The sequence below is a fragment of the Quercus robur genome, chromosome 1, assembly GCF_932294415.1.
Source record: "Quercus robur chromosome 1, dhQueRobu3.1, whole genome shotgun sequence".
Lineage (NCBI taxonomy): Eukaryota > Viridiplantae > Streptophyta > Magnoliopsida > Fagales > Fagaceae > Quercus > Quercus robur.
The window spans coordinates 2,523,263-2,537,881 of record NC_065534.1 but is presented as its reverse complement, the minus strand read 5'-3'; the positions used below and the strand labels follow the sequence as shown (position 1 = coordinate 2,537,881).

The following is a 14,619-nucleotide window of genomic DNA, read 5'->3' as shown; positions in this document are numbered from 1 at the left end:
GCTATACACATTATAACAGCACAAATGCAGATATAATTTATTTATTTATTATAAAAAAGAAACTAACTAATGTGGTTTGTAAGATCAACAAACACGCTATTGTCTATTGGCATGATAATAACGGGTCATTCTACTATACCCCCCTCTAGAAAAAGGGGGTACGGTACCCACCTTAATCTTAACCGTTGATTTAACATTGTTTAAATCCTGACCATTGCTATAATTTTAAGGGATACTGGTTACTGGCTAAACAGGTTATATATATAAACCAAAAAAAACAAACCAAAAGAACGCATAATCATTCACGCATAAACAACGCCTCTGGTTTTCCTCTCTACTCTGTCTCGTCTCAACGCTAAAGCCTCTCCAGCTCTGTCTCGGTTTCCTCTATCTCGTCCCATAACAATATCACGTTTGCCTCTCTAGCTCAACAAACCCATACCCACAATAGAAGAACCAGACAACGGCGCACCATCGAATCTCAATCCAACTCGGCGACGCCACCCTCTGGCTTCTTCTATTCCGATCCAACCTCAAATCCACATCCAATCCAACTCAGCGGCGCCTCTTCCGTCTTTCTGCCCTTTTGTTCGAAGTTTCCACCGTTTATCGAATCTAAAATCTCAGTACGTCTCATCCTTATTCTTTAATTTTCCATATGGGTTTTTTAACTGTTGCCATTTGTTCTCTATATGGCTGAATTGATATTAATTTTGTTTTGTTTTGTTTTGTTTTACCTTTTGGTTTCGCAGGGTTGCTAGGAACAAAATCAATATATTATTCCTTTTGGTTCATAGCAGGTGAGAGAATAAGTTATTGTATATACTTGAATTAGTAAAACTTTTTAATTGTATGTTTAATACTGATTTCAATTTGGTTTATTTTTCTTTATTTTGTCTGGCTGGGTTTGTTAGTATTGCCGTTTATACTATTTGGGTTATTTATCATAGGATTTTCTGGCTGGGTTGAACAATTTGGGTTTTTTTCTCTGGCTTGGCAGGAGCTAGATAATTTCTCTGGGTAAACCCCTTACAATCAGAATTAAATTGCTTACTGAAAAGAAGAAAAAAAATAAAATATATGTGTGTGTGTGTGTATATATATATATATATTGATAACCTTTGGACCAAATTATCAGTTGAAGCAGTGAAGTGCCTCGCTTTGACCCTGGTCATTAGAGTGGGAAGGGGGTTTATGTTGTGGGAAGAAAAGTTTCAATGGTTGACCAAGTATGATATTGAATATTTTTTCACCATGTTCCTTGTCCACCTATAATCATGAAGTCCTGAATTTTTGAAATTCAACCTCTAACTTGGTATTCTGAATTCTTTATATAAATATCATTTCCTTTTAGGTATTGATGGTGAAAATTTTCCAATTTTTCTTAGAAAATGAATACAAAATTTAAATAACATTGATGAACTAGCAAACGCTATAATATTTTGCAAACATTAATATAGATTCTGTTTTATTACTTTCTTAGTCCCTCTTGTGGAACTTTCTCTTTGAAGTTTGATATGCATAAGGTAATTGCTTTATGTTAGTTTTGAATGCAGCTTGGTTGGTGATTTTTGCCTAACTGAACTTTTTAAATGTCAGAAAAAGCGTGGTGCTAGAAAAGACCATACTGGTGAAGAAGAAACATGGCAGCTATCATGTTTTTACCCCATGATTGAGGTAAAATAAACACTAATTTCCTTTCAGATGGTTCTATGTATATAGGACATGCCTGTCATCATTAGATATCCCATATTTGGGAGTACCTTTGTGGTCTTGTTTTGGCTAATGGTGATGTTTACAATTTGCTCCCACTATTATATCTGCTTAAGGTTGTCTGTTTTTGTTAGTGATTTAAGACCTGAGAGAAAAACCATATTAGTCGATGTTTGTATGTCTTAAATATATCTTGCTACCTTGAGTGTATCGTGGCAATGGAGGACTTATGTGTGACCAATATCTTTTCTACATTGGAAACTAAATTGATGGGATTGGTTACATTGCCATTCACAATATCAGTGGCAGTTAGTATATGCAATCAATGATTGATTCTGTTGTTTAGTCTATGGTATGTTAATTTTTTATCTTGTTGGTAGAATAAAAAGGAAATAAGAACAGAAAAAGTGGAGTTAGATAGTGTCTAGCAATGTGTCCAGAAATATTGCCAATGATCTAGACAAGCCATGAACTTAGCCAAATGTGGACTACTCTTTGCTCCAAGGAATGTGAGTAATGGCATGGTGAACAAGCTTTTGTTAGAGGTCTGGTTTCAAAAGACTTGGTGCCAATTTGAAATATCTTAGGTCTCCTCTATTCTTAAACCAGAATGGAAGCAAAGGATTTTTAGTTTTTCAACCAAAAACTGGAAAGCAAGCTAAGTGGTTAAGCCAATAAGTGTCTTTCCTGAGATGGCCGTGTCACTATGATTAAGTCAAGGTATAGCCTCAAGCTATTTCCCTCTACCTTCAAAGATATCATCTTTGCATTGTTGGCAAAAATCAGTTGGATGATTGCTGTTAGTTTTATAACTATATAGGGATCATTATTTGAGTATCTGAGTAAATTTATTACTTATACTCTTATATACTTGGATGAAACATTTGGAGCAAAATATTTTTGATTTAGAAAATGAATTTTTTATTTGGTTTTTCAATTACAATTAATTGGTTAACCACTGTGGAATTTTTTTGGGTTGCAGGTACATGACTGGGAAGTTGCTTTTGAAGTTGGATACTATTAAATTCATAGCAGTAAATCATACCATAATTTCAACTCTAAACGATATCTTAAAAAAAATATATATATTTTCCACTTTTTATCTTACTGTCTATGAAATGAATCTTTATACTTATCGTAGTCACTCTTGTGAACTCATTTCTTTTGGATTATGGTATTTTACACTACCTAATAGCAGCAACGACTGCAATGGCAACCCAACCTAGTGGCTGTAGTGATGCTTGAATAGTGAAAATGCCCATGGGACAAGATTGAGTAGCCTAACTCCCTGTTTCATCTTTTCATTTTATGGAAATTGATTTATATCAAAGTTTGTGTTGTGCTTGTGGTTGGAGAAGAACACCTACTCTAACAGATGCACACTTGTGTTATTGTGATGGAATTTGGAGTTGATCAGACATGCGGCCCTCTTGTCCACATTAGCTGCCATATTTGTTATTTTTTAGGGTCTATACTGACTGAGTTCATTTACTTGATATAAAATTTTTTATTTATCTTAGTTTTGGTTAAATGTGGAATCAATTGGAAAAAAGAATTATCTTTTCTTTTTTCTAAGATCTAATCATATTAGCTTCTGCCCCTCTCTTTGCATCTGCATTTTTTTAATAAGTGAAGGATAGACGTTAAATAAGTAATGACTAATGAACAATATATGCAACTAAAAACATGCATACAGATATATATCAATTGTTTTGGTTAAACTTCATTTTTGTGGTTATTGTTATCATATTGTTAGTTTTCGGAATAGAATTACTGGATTGGAGTTGGTATTAAGTTCATCTTGTTATCATTGGTTCTTTTTAGTTGCTTGCTTTATGTTTTTTGATATGAAAAACTCTTTGAGTACTGATCTTAGAAGCAAACCCCGAGTTCTTAGTCATGTGGCTTAATGGTTAGAAATTTTCTATTCTAGGTTCTGTTTTTATTTTTCTTTTTTTTCTTTTTTCAGCTGCTAACCAGAACAATATTTTCATGGAACTATGACATGAACATCTGAGGTAATTGATGTAGTCACTTCCTTTTTGCTTGTATAATGTTTTCTGTTTTTCATTTCAGCTAGTGCTTATATACCTGGAGCACTAGATTTGATGACTGACTTACTTCACAACCTCCAATATAAGACTACGGATTATGGTTTCCATATGACAATTACGAAATGGGATGAAGTTGTTTCAAAAGAAATGGAAATCATGGTTAAGGAAAAAGGTTGCTTTCTTATATTTTCTGTTTGTATTGTACGGATTTCATCTTACATTGGACCTTTGTGAACACTTCTTTAATTTCCTTTTTGTCCATTTCACGTGAAATCAGTTTAAGTTTTCATGTATGTGCCAACTTATAGGTATAAACTCTTTCAAGTTCTTCAAAAGCAGGTATTAATTAAACATCCTAGTTGGGAACCTACAACATTATGGGCTAGTGTTATTTTCCATTGCAGCTTGTTGGTTGCATAAAATAGCCCTAATAATGAGAAAAAAAAATACCCATAGAGTTCTCTAGAAGAAGCCATGATATCACTTGTACATATTCTGCTGACTTTATTTCAGCCTCATGGATGCTCTCACTAGCCCACTTTCAAATATTTCTCGAACGCATTGAGTTGATCCCATAAGCAGGACTACCACCCCATAGCATGTTGCTGCCAGAGGTTCAGTTGTTGTTCCACTTCGACCCACAGGAACTTCTTTAATCAATTTATTTCCCCTGTTGTTAAGGTGGAGAATTGAACCAAGAGTTCTCTTTCTTTATTGCTAACCGAATTCCAATTGAAATGAAATGTTTATGATGAATCAATGCTATTTAGGAGGACCTAATAATAGTTCATTAATTCAAATCCTTGATTTTCAAAGTTAAGGGATGCTTATATTGGCAAACTTCAAGATGCTGTTCATGTCCTGTGACAACCTCATAGGGTGATACAAGTTGAGATGAGTGTAGATAAGTGTTTACCACAGATTTGGATAGAAGGAAAATATGAGAAAGAAGGAAATGGAATTAGGAGTTATACACCCTCTTGACCATGGATCCATTTCTTTTAATAAATCACGAGTGCCTTGATAATGAACTAGTTCTTTAATTACAATGTTATCGAATGCTGCAAATATTGCAATAAGTCCCAAATAACTTAAATATTCAATTAATTGGGCTTGGCTAAACTTCTAGCCATTCAACCTTGTTTGAAGCCAAATATTTCGTTTAAATCTTTGACAAACTTGCTCTTTCATTTCTTTTAGCCCTTTTCACAACACTCAAGTTGAATAATTTTTTTCCCATTAGTGCCAACATAGCTTTTCTGAAAGTGATCGGACCACTTGATATTACCTTCCTTCAAATTATCCTAGATTGGAGGCAATACCTCCACCCTCTTAAGAATTTCTTCATTTTTATTCCTACTTTTCCTTTTGTTACTTTAATTTCATATGGTTGAGACCTTTTATAGTGAGCTTTGGAGTGGTTACTTGTTTAGTAACTTCCTCAACTTGAATGGAAGTTAGAAGGTTTAGACTTAACATCTACAACTGCCATCAGAAGTTAAGAAATTAGTGAAAAGTTAGAGTGATGAATACGAATTTTGCTTCTACTTCAGAATAGTAGAACGTGGTCCAAATCATAAGCTTTTGGCAATCGTCTAGGTGACTCCATGCTGGACGACCTTCTTACACTTGGATGACCTTTCTAGTCTTGGACGATACTATAGACAAATTGGAGATAGTCTAATTTTTGGTTCACCATCATATATAAATAATTAAAATATAAATATCAGGAAAATAACCTCAACTATGTTATTTTATAAGGAGGAATGCCCTTTAATGTGATGGAAGCTACCAAGGGAGATACGTAGGAAGTTAATTGGTATATTCAAATATTTGTAGAAGAAGCCAAGATAATTCCAACTGATTCTTTTTGTGAACAAGAGTAATTATTGTGGTTGGGCTAATTTCATGGGATGCTTTTTTTTTTTTTTTTTTTTTTTTTTTTTTTTTTTCGGTTTTCGATTTTACATCTAAATTTTTTAATAACTTTAAAAAAATTACAATTGTGATAAGCGGTTATTAGTAAGTAAAAAAATGACTCCAGTGATAAGTCTAAACGTAAAATTATGGTAAGATGTGATATTGGTAGTGCTTATTGTGACGATTGAACTATCAATTGTAAGGAAAAAAAATAGGGTACCACCGAATGTGACAAAAATGCGATCAAAAGTAATGTGGGTACTACCCAATGTAATAATGGAACGATCAAATTTGAGAATAAAAATATAGGGTATCACTGAATGTGACAAAAATAGAGTCAAATGCGATATTGTACTACTTAATATGACAATGGAACCATTAAATGTGAGAAAAAAAGTAAGGGAACCACCAAATGTGAGAAAAGAACTGTCACATGTGATGTTAGAACTACACAATATGAAGATGGAACCGTCATGTGTGAGAAAAAAGTAAGGAAACCACCCAATGTGACAAAAGAACTGACACATGTGATGTTCGAACCGCACATTATGAGAATGGAATCGTCAAATGTGAGAAAAAAAGTAAGGGAACCACCAAATGTGAGAAAAAACTGTCACATGTGATGTTGGAACTGCACAATATGAGGATGGAACCTTCAAATGTGAGAAAAAAGTAAGAGAATTACTAAATGTGAAAAAAGAACTGTTACATGTGATGTTGGAATTGTATAATGTGAGGATGGAACCGTCAAGTGTGAGAAAAAAGTAAAAGAACCACCCAATGTAACAAAAGAACTGACACATGTGATGTTGGAACCGCACAATGTGATTTTGGAACCGTCAAATGTGAGGAAAAAAAGTAAGGGAACCACCAAACGTGAGAAAAAAAGTAAGGGAACCACCAAACGTGAGAAAAAAACTATCACATGTGATGTTGAAATTGCACAATATGAGGTTGGAACCATCAAATATGCGAAAAAAAAATAAGGGAATCACCAAATGTTAAAAAAGAACTGCCACATGTGATGTTGAAACTGCACAATGTGAGGATGAAACCGTCAAGTGTGAGAAAAAAGTAAGGGAACCAATGTGACAAAAGAATTGTTACATGTGATGTTGAAACCGTATAATGTGAGGATAGAACCGTCAAATGTAAGAAAAAAAAAGTAAGGGAACCACCAAATGTGAGAAAAAAACTGTCACATGTAATGTTAGAACTGCACAATGTGAGAATTGAATCGTCAAATGTGAGAAAAAAGTAAAGGAACCACCAAATGTGATAAAGGAACTGTCATATGTGATGTTGAAACCGCACAATGTGAGGATGAAACCGTCAAGTGTGAGGAAAAAGTAAGGAAACCACCCAATGTGACAAAAGAACTGTCATATGTGATGTTGGAACTGCACAATGTGAGGATGAAATCGTTAAATGTGAGAAAAAAGTAAGGGAACCACCAAATGTGAGAAACAAATTGTTACATGTGATGTTGAAACTGCACAATGTGAGGATGGAATCGTCAAATGTGAGAAAAAAAGTAAATGAATCATTAAATGTGAGAAAAGAACTGTCACATGTGATGTTGAAACTGCACAATGTGAGGATGGAACTATCAAATGTGAGGAAAAAAGTAAGGAAACCACCAACTATGAGAAAAGAACTGTCACATGTGATGTTGGAACTGCACAATGTGAGGATGGAACCGTCAAGTGTAAGAAAAAAGTAAAGGAACCATCAAATGTGAGAAAAAAAATTGTCAAATGTGATGTTGGAACTACACAATATGATGATAGAACCGTCAAATGTGAGAAAAAAGTAAAGGAACCACCAAATGTGAGAAAAGAACTGTCACATGTGATGTTAGAATTACACAATGTGAGGATGGAACCGTCAAGTGTGAGGAAAAAGTAAGGGAACCACCCAATGTGACAAAAGAACTGTCATATGTGATGTTGGAACTGCATAATGTTAGGATGAAATTGTCAAATATGAGAAAAAAGTAGGGGAACCATCAAATGTGAGAAAAAAAACTGTCACTTGTGATGTTGGAGCTGCATAATATGAGGATAGAACTATCAAATGTGAAAAAAAGTAAATGAACCATTAAATGTGAGAAAAGAACTATCACATGTGATATTGGAACTGCACAATATGAGAATGAAACCGTCAAATGTGAGAAAAAAAGTAAGGAAACCACCAAATGTAAGAAAAAAACGGTCACATGTGATGTTGGAACTGCACAATGTGAGGATGGAACCATCAAATGTGAGAAAAAAGTAACTTGGTGTAGCAGGTTACCTATTAGTAGGTACCGTACCCCCCCTTTTTTTGAGGGGGTACCGTAGAATTACTCGATAATAACATCACTTATTTATTGATTTTATATCAACATCACTTAATCTTAATGTTGACAAAATGGATACCATCGTATTCGTATCTTGCTTTTCCCTGTAAATTAGGGATTACTAAGGAAATGGACAATTTGAGCGGCCACAAAAAACATTTTAAATTTCAATGCATTATTGATCATTGATTTCGGCAATAATAAAGGGCAACAAGATTAAATGAAAAGGTTTAGTTAATGTATGCCTTAATCACCAATTTTAGAAAAAAATTTATGAAAAATTGAAAAAACAGTCAAAACAAATTAATTACTTATTTATTTTTCTATAAACTATTTCTTAAAATGGTTTATTGATATATATCTTAGAGCATTTACATCAGTCTTATTAATTTAATATTTCAGCAAAAATTTATCTAAACTCAACCGAAACAAACGTGCATCAGTCTCACTAAATTAACTAAAGTTTTTTAAAAATGATAGTCTCATCGCTACATGTAGTGAGCCTCTATCTTCACTACATTAAATTTCAATATTGATAAAGTATTGAGACTAATGTATGTATATGAAAATAATAGATAGCTAAACTAGCAAAATTAGTAGAATTTTTTGGATTAGTTTAGCTAAATATTTGAGGAGACTCATTGTGAATGCTACAAGAGAGTGCATTAGTAAAACCCTAAATGAAATTATTAGCATGTTAATCTGATATCTGTGTCGATCAAGTTTCTAGGTAATGATGATGAAACAATCAAAGCATGTGGGAAAAGTAGAATATAAAAATGTGGCAGTGTGATCTATCTATGTGCCACGGACATGGGAGAATAATTGTTGGTACGTAGGACAAAAGAACTTAAGAGAGAAGCTTCATCTAAAAGTGGATACTTTACTTTCCGTTCTTTAATTTGTGTGATTGATTATCTTGTACCCTCCAATCAACCACTAACATGTATTTTTAATCATGCACGATTGTTTGTCTAAAGAAAGATACGTCAAGCCCCTCAAACAAAAAAAAAAAAAAAAAAAAAGAAAGATATGTCAAGGGAATTACTTTCTTTTTCTTATTTATTATCCTTGATACCTAAATTTGGCTATGCGATGCCAAACCCAAAGTGGCAGTCATTTTCCCTTGACTTTAAGGGAAAATGACTGCCACTTTGGGTTTGGCTGTTAATGAGCAACTAATTTTACGGATTAACTAAAAAATTAAAAAAAAAAACATTGATGTTATAAATTTTATGATAAAGTACAATTTTTATAGAAGATACCAGATATTTCAAATTTTATTGTATCTATAAAAGAAAAAGTTATAGATTTAGGAGAATCATTTCATTACTTTGGCAATGTTTGAGCTTAAAACGTGTTACAGGCTCACAGATTATTGTAGAATTGATCGATCCGACAATATAATGGTGTTAAACTATATGATCTAGGAATTCATGTTTCGTAGCAATAAAATCATGAAAATAAATTTCAAATATTGACGTATCATTGACTAAGTTAGTATATATATAGTTTGAAATTATCCAAACTTTTCTTTCACAACCAAGATCCAACATTTTGCGTCAAAGATTTATTTATTTATTTTCTTCTCATATTCGCACTTCGCAGATCTATCAATCAATGAATTACAAAATGACAAGTGAGTAATAATTAATATAATAACACTCTCTCATACCTCAAAAAAAGTGAGATTCAATCTTAGTTTTCTTTCAACTCACACTTACCAGTCAAATCAAACATTTGGATGGGTCTTTTGAACTTAATGGTACATAGCTCTAATAAGGGAAAGGTTTGGAGTTGGTGTGAGTTTCAGTCATGTAAGATTACTCAAAAAATAGTAATGCATATTCAAGGATAGACTTCATGTAATTTTCAGGTTTGCCAAATTCACTGCAATACGCCATGGGGATTGGTGTCATTGCTTGGAGTAGGCAATGGATTTTACATTTTAGTCAATGCATAATTATAGTAACTTTGGCTGGGTCTTTCTGAATTATTGCTTTTCATCTCTATCTGGTTAGGTGAGATTATGTGAGTTTTATATTGTTTTAACCACCGAAAAATGTGGAAACTTATTATATTTTGTCACCACTAGGACCATCCACAAAGGACAATCAAGTAAGAAATTTCTTAAAATTATTGGTCCGAGAAAGGATAGAATAATGGTTTTTTTTTTTTTTTTTAGTAAACAATACAATAGTCAATTCATACGTGTTGTAAATATCAATACTATGTTCATGTCTAAGTCAACATAATGGAACATCAACGGGCACAGGGTGTGACTTTTTTAATCCAAAACTATTGAAACTTTTTTTTTTCGAGGGCGTTATGACTTATGATAGAATATATTAGGTAATAGAAGACTATATATATTCCATTTAATTAAAGATCAAATCAAGACATTGACTCCAAAAATATAATTCACTACTCCCATGACTGTTTAAGAACCAGCTTTTTAACTACGAAGTTTCCGTTTCTGCAATTCTGCTAAGTATAAGAATGGCATAAATGAATGTAATTTATAGATGATACCCAAGCAAGACTTACTTAGCCAAAAAACCTTTTTTTTGGGGACTGTGAGCTAATTTTCATGTCACTAAAGAGAGAAAAATAGGTATGACAAAAATGTTCCACCCTATTTAATATGCCTTTTCTCGTTTTGTCTCGCATAAGATTTTCTCACTCCAAAAGGTATAGCAGACAAAGATGGAGGTACATAGAGATTATGGGGCCATTCTCCCCGCTACGAAATTTTAAAGAAAATATTATTTGGGTATATATATATGTATGTATTTATGAAAGTTTAAATAACAAAATTTGTATCCCCTCCTTGTGGAAATAAAAAACTAACATTTTCAAATTGAAAACTAACCCAAAGAATCTAGAAAATAAAATGTTTACTTGATCTATATGTATATGGTATTACACTTTGCTTGTTTGATTTTTGAGACCCAAAGTGAAAAGCTTGAAACTTTTGAGTTTTGACTTTTGAGTGATATCATGCTGCTTGATATGGCTAAAGGGTTGTTTGAGTGCTTTTTATTTTCTGTTTTTTTTATTATTATTTATTTATTTATTTAACTTGACAACACTAATTTGTTTTATAGTAAGAAGAATATTGGATATATAATGATGTAAAAATGACTTTCAACTTTCATGGTTCATGCTATTTTATTTATAGAATAGTTTTACTTCTATTTACTCTTTCAATTTTTATTGCAATTATGAAACAGAAATTTTTAGTCATAAATATTGCTAAAATTAAGCTTTGCAATAAAATAAGAGTAATGTTACAGATATAAACTGTTTTACAACATTTTTACAAACTGCTGATATGGTTTTAGTATTTTTCAAATAGTTATTGCAAGTAAAAATGTGATGTTAGTAATGAGTTCATATTAGAACTTGTAAGAATTTGGCACATCAGCAGTTTGTAAAAATATTATAAAATAGTTTATGTCTGTAGCATTACTAATAAAATAAAGAGTAATGCTATAATCATAAATTATATTATAACATTTTTACAAATTATTGATGTTGCAAATTCTTATTAGTTCTAATATAGGTCCACCACTAACATCACATTTATGTTTACCAATAATTATTTGAAAATTACTAAAGCTATATCAGTAGTTTGTAAAAATATTTTAAATTAGTTTGTATCTGTAGCATTACTCTAAAATAAAAGATGATTTTTTAACTCTTTTTTTTTTTTTTTTTTTGTACATTGAAAAAGAAAAATCAATCATAGATGATATTTGTGATTTAAAATAATGTCAAGTTCTATAATTGATAGCAAATAATTGAGTAAAAGTTTACTTAGAAACAATCATTTTTTATCTTTTCGTTTGTTTATTTTTTGTTAATATTAAATAGTTACTAGTTTTAATTTTCATATATTAATTTAGTTTTGAATTTTTCTTAATTTCATTTTATACTTTGGCCTCTAATCCAACCCCGTCTTGCTCCATTATCATCCCTAGTTGAAAATAGATGCGAGTCTATATATGCCCATCTTTTCTTGGGAATTGTTGTAGTACTTTTGAACAGTGCTTGTGACCAATGCCTGAATTCGTTGAGACACCCAAACACAATACACAGGCCAGCACCATTTTTGGCCATTAAATTTCTTGGGCATTATGTTTTTATTGTGGACAATAATATTTATAAGGAAAAGTTAACGGATACACGGATACTCTAAGACATTGGTTTAGGAATTATTTTTGAAAACATTTTATGGAAAAATGATAAAAAAAATTAATTTTTTTACGGTTTTTTATATTTCCTATAAAAGTGGTGTCAAAACTTTCTTAAAATAGTTTATTAATAACTACCCTAAGAATGCCCGTTAACATGACTCATATTCATAAGCTCATGTTATAAGTTCATATTTCATCCATTCTTATTGGAGAAGGAAGTATAATTACTTAATTAGATTACTCCCTTTAAATTATGTTTGTAGGCAATGTGGTTGGAGAACACAATGTTGCTTCTATTGCCTTTCACTCTCCACCAAAAGCGAATATAAAAAATGAGAATATATAAAGAAAGAAAAAAAAAAAAAAAAGGGTGGGGGGGGAGAAGAGCGAGAGACATGTTGGTAAGAGTTCTTTGGACGTTTGAAAAGAAAAAAGAAGCAAGATGCTACGATCTGTCTAATAGAGAACTAGACAACATATATATTCTCCGAAAGATCAACTTAAACATTTAGATATGTAGTTTTCTTTTGTTAGTGCTTTTGTTCCTGATTCGTATTAGAAAGAATAAAGGCCTCCAAAACCCACAGTTAAAAAGAAAGGTATGTCAACCATTACTACTCTCATAGGCATAGCCAAGCACAACTACTTGACGGTGTTGAGTTCTTGGTCAAGCATTGCATCAATTCTGTAAAAAAGAAAAGAGTACCAGATCCATCCATATATGATGTATTGAAATTAGAAGTAATGCCTACTAGAATATTTTTTGAAAATAATTACATGCATCAACTATTTTGATAAACCTAAAAAAATTTCCCCAGATACTGAACAAAACCCATGTGAATAAAGGGAACAAAAATTCTATGACCACATAAAATACCACAACTTTGGTCATAATTGTCCACATGGCAGATTGTGAGTGGTATAGAAAAAGTGATGAGTCCATGTGAAAGTAGCTTGTAGCCAATCACAGTTATTTTTCAAGCTAGACCATGACATGTTTATCTCATGTTCTCATCAGAAAAGCATTCTCACTTCTCTCTCTCTCTCAATCAAGTTTATCAATGAACCATTGAGCTCTTGGTTCATGAATCATTTGCATCTTAAGCACACCCTATGGAGTTGGCCAGGGTCAAAATCTTAGGAAGGATATATCAAAGTCTTAGGGTTCCACTAGTGGGCTGATTTGGGCCCAAACATGGGTCAATGCCAGTAGATAGGGATCCACCCTATACCCTCAAGAAAGAGAGGTCCATCAAATTTACTCTAAGGCCTTACTTAGGTTCCCCTCCACCAAAGGAGGTGAATCAAATGAATGACTATAAATAGAGCTGTGCGCTAATCAAAATGGAAATGATATAGAACACGTAAAACAATGGATCAAATGTGAGGCATTTTTGTTGACAATATTTCATTATTTCTCACTTTATGTTGTGTTTGGGATGAGAATTTTTTTTTTTTTTTTTTTTTTTTTTTTAGAATACTAGGTATTTTTAACACACATACACGGGGAGAAGGGGAGAAGGTTTTTTTTAAAAACTTATAGTTGTGTATATCCAAAAAGACTTAACTATTTTGGGATGAGAAATTTTGATGTGGGAGTTTTCTCAAAAATGCAATTTGATAAATTTTTTGATAATTTTTTTGGGTTGATTTCCCTTGTTTGGATTAACTAAAAAGAATTATTTCAAAAATTCAATGAAAAATTTAACTTCAAATATCAAGCATCCAAATACCTAATTTTGGATTCAATGAAAGAATTTTTAATTCATAAATTCTACTAACATTACTATTTTCATATTACCTACTATTCTTCACATAGCCACCACCATTGTTGTTGCCATTGTTTTCATCAGTACTACCACCCATCACCAAGACCACCCCTACCACCACTGCCACACACAATTGACCTTACCCCATCACCAATACCACTTTGACTACACCATGAACACTACCTATTACCATTGTCATTATATTTCTATCATTTTGATGCCATAACACATAATTACTAAGTCATTATCATCCCTATTTCTATCTGATGTAACTATAATAGGAATAATAACTTTACAATTTGTAAGTATACTCATTCAAATAATAGAAATTTAAATTGATGAAAATTCCCATCAATTTAAATATTGATATTTTTCAAATTTTCCATCCAAATATTCCAAACATGTAACCTTAAAATTTACCGACTTTTAGGGTGAGTTGTAACTACTAAAGTTAGTTCCCGACAATGCTCATTTGAGCTTCATAAAGTCATCTATTCCGGGGGCATCAAAAAAATTTCACCTTTTATTGGTTATTGGTGATCAATCTGAGGCTTTGTAACTTGAAAGGAAACAAAAGGAAGCTTTTTGAAATATAACCTTTACAACAGCATCATAATAAGAAC

The 14,619-nt window shown here is 32.2% G+C and overlaps 1 long non-coding RNA gene across 1 annotated transcript; it reads left to right on the top strand.

Annotated features, from left to right (window-relative positions):
- The first annotated feature begins 277 nt into the window (after nt 1–277).
- LOC126715582 (uncharacterized) lies at nt 278–4,060 on the top strand. The gene is made up of 4 exons (XR_007651879.1): nt 278–626; nt 753–800; nt 1,600–1,677; nt 2,696–4,060. It is a non-coding gene; the product is annotated as an uncharacterized LOC126715582 (long non-coding RNA).
- The last annotated feature ends 10,559 nt before the right edge of the window (nt 4,061–14,619 follow it).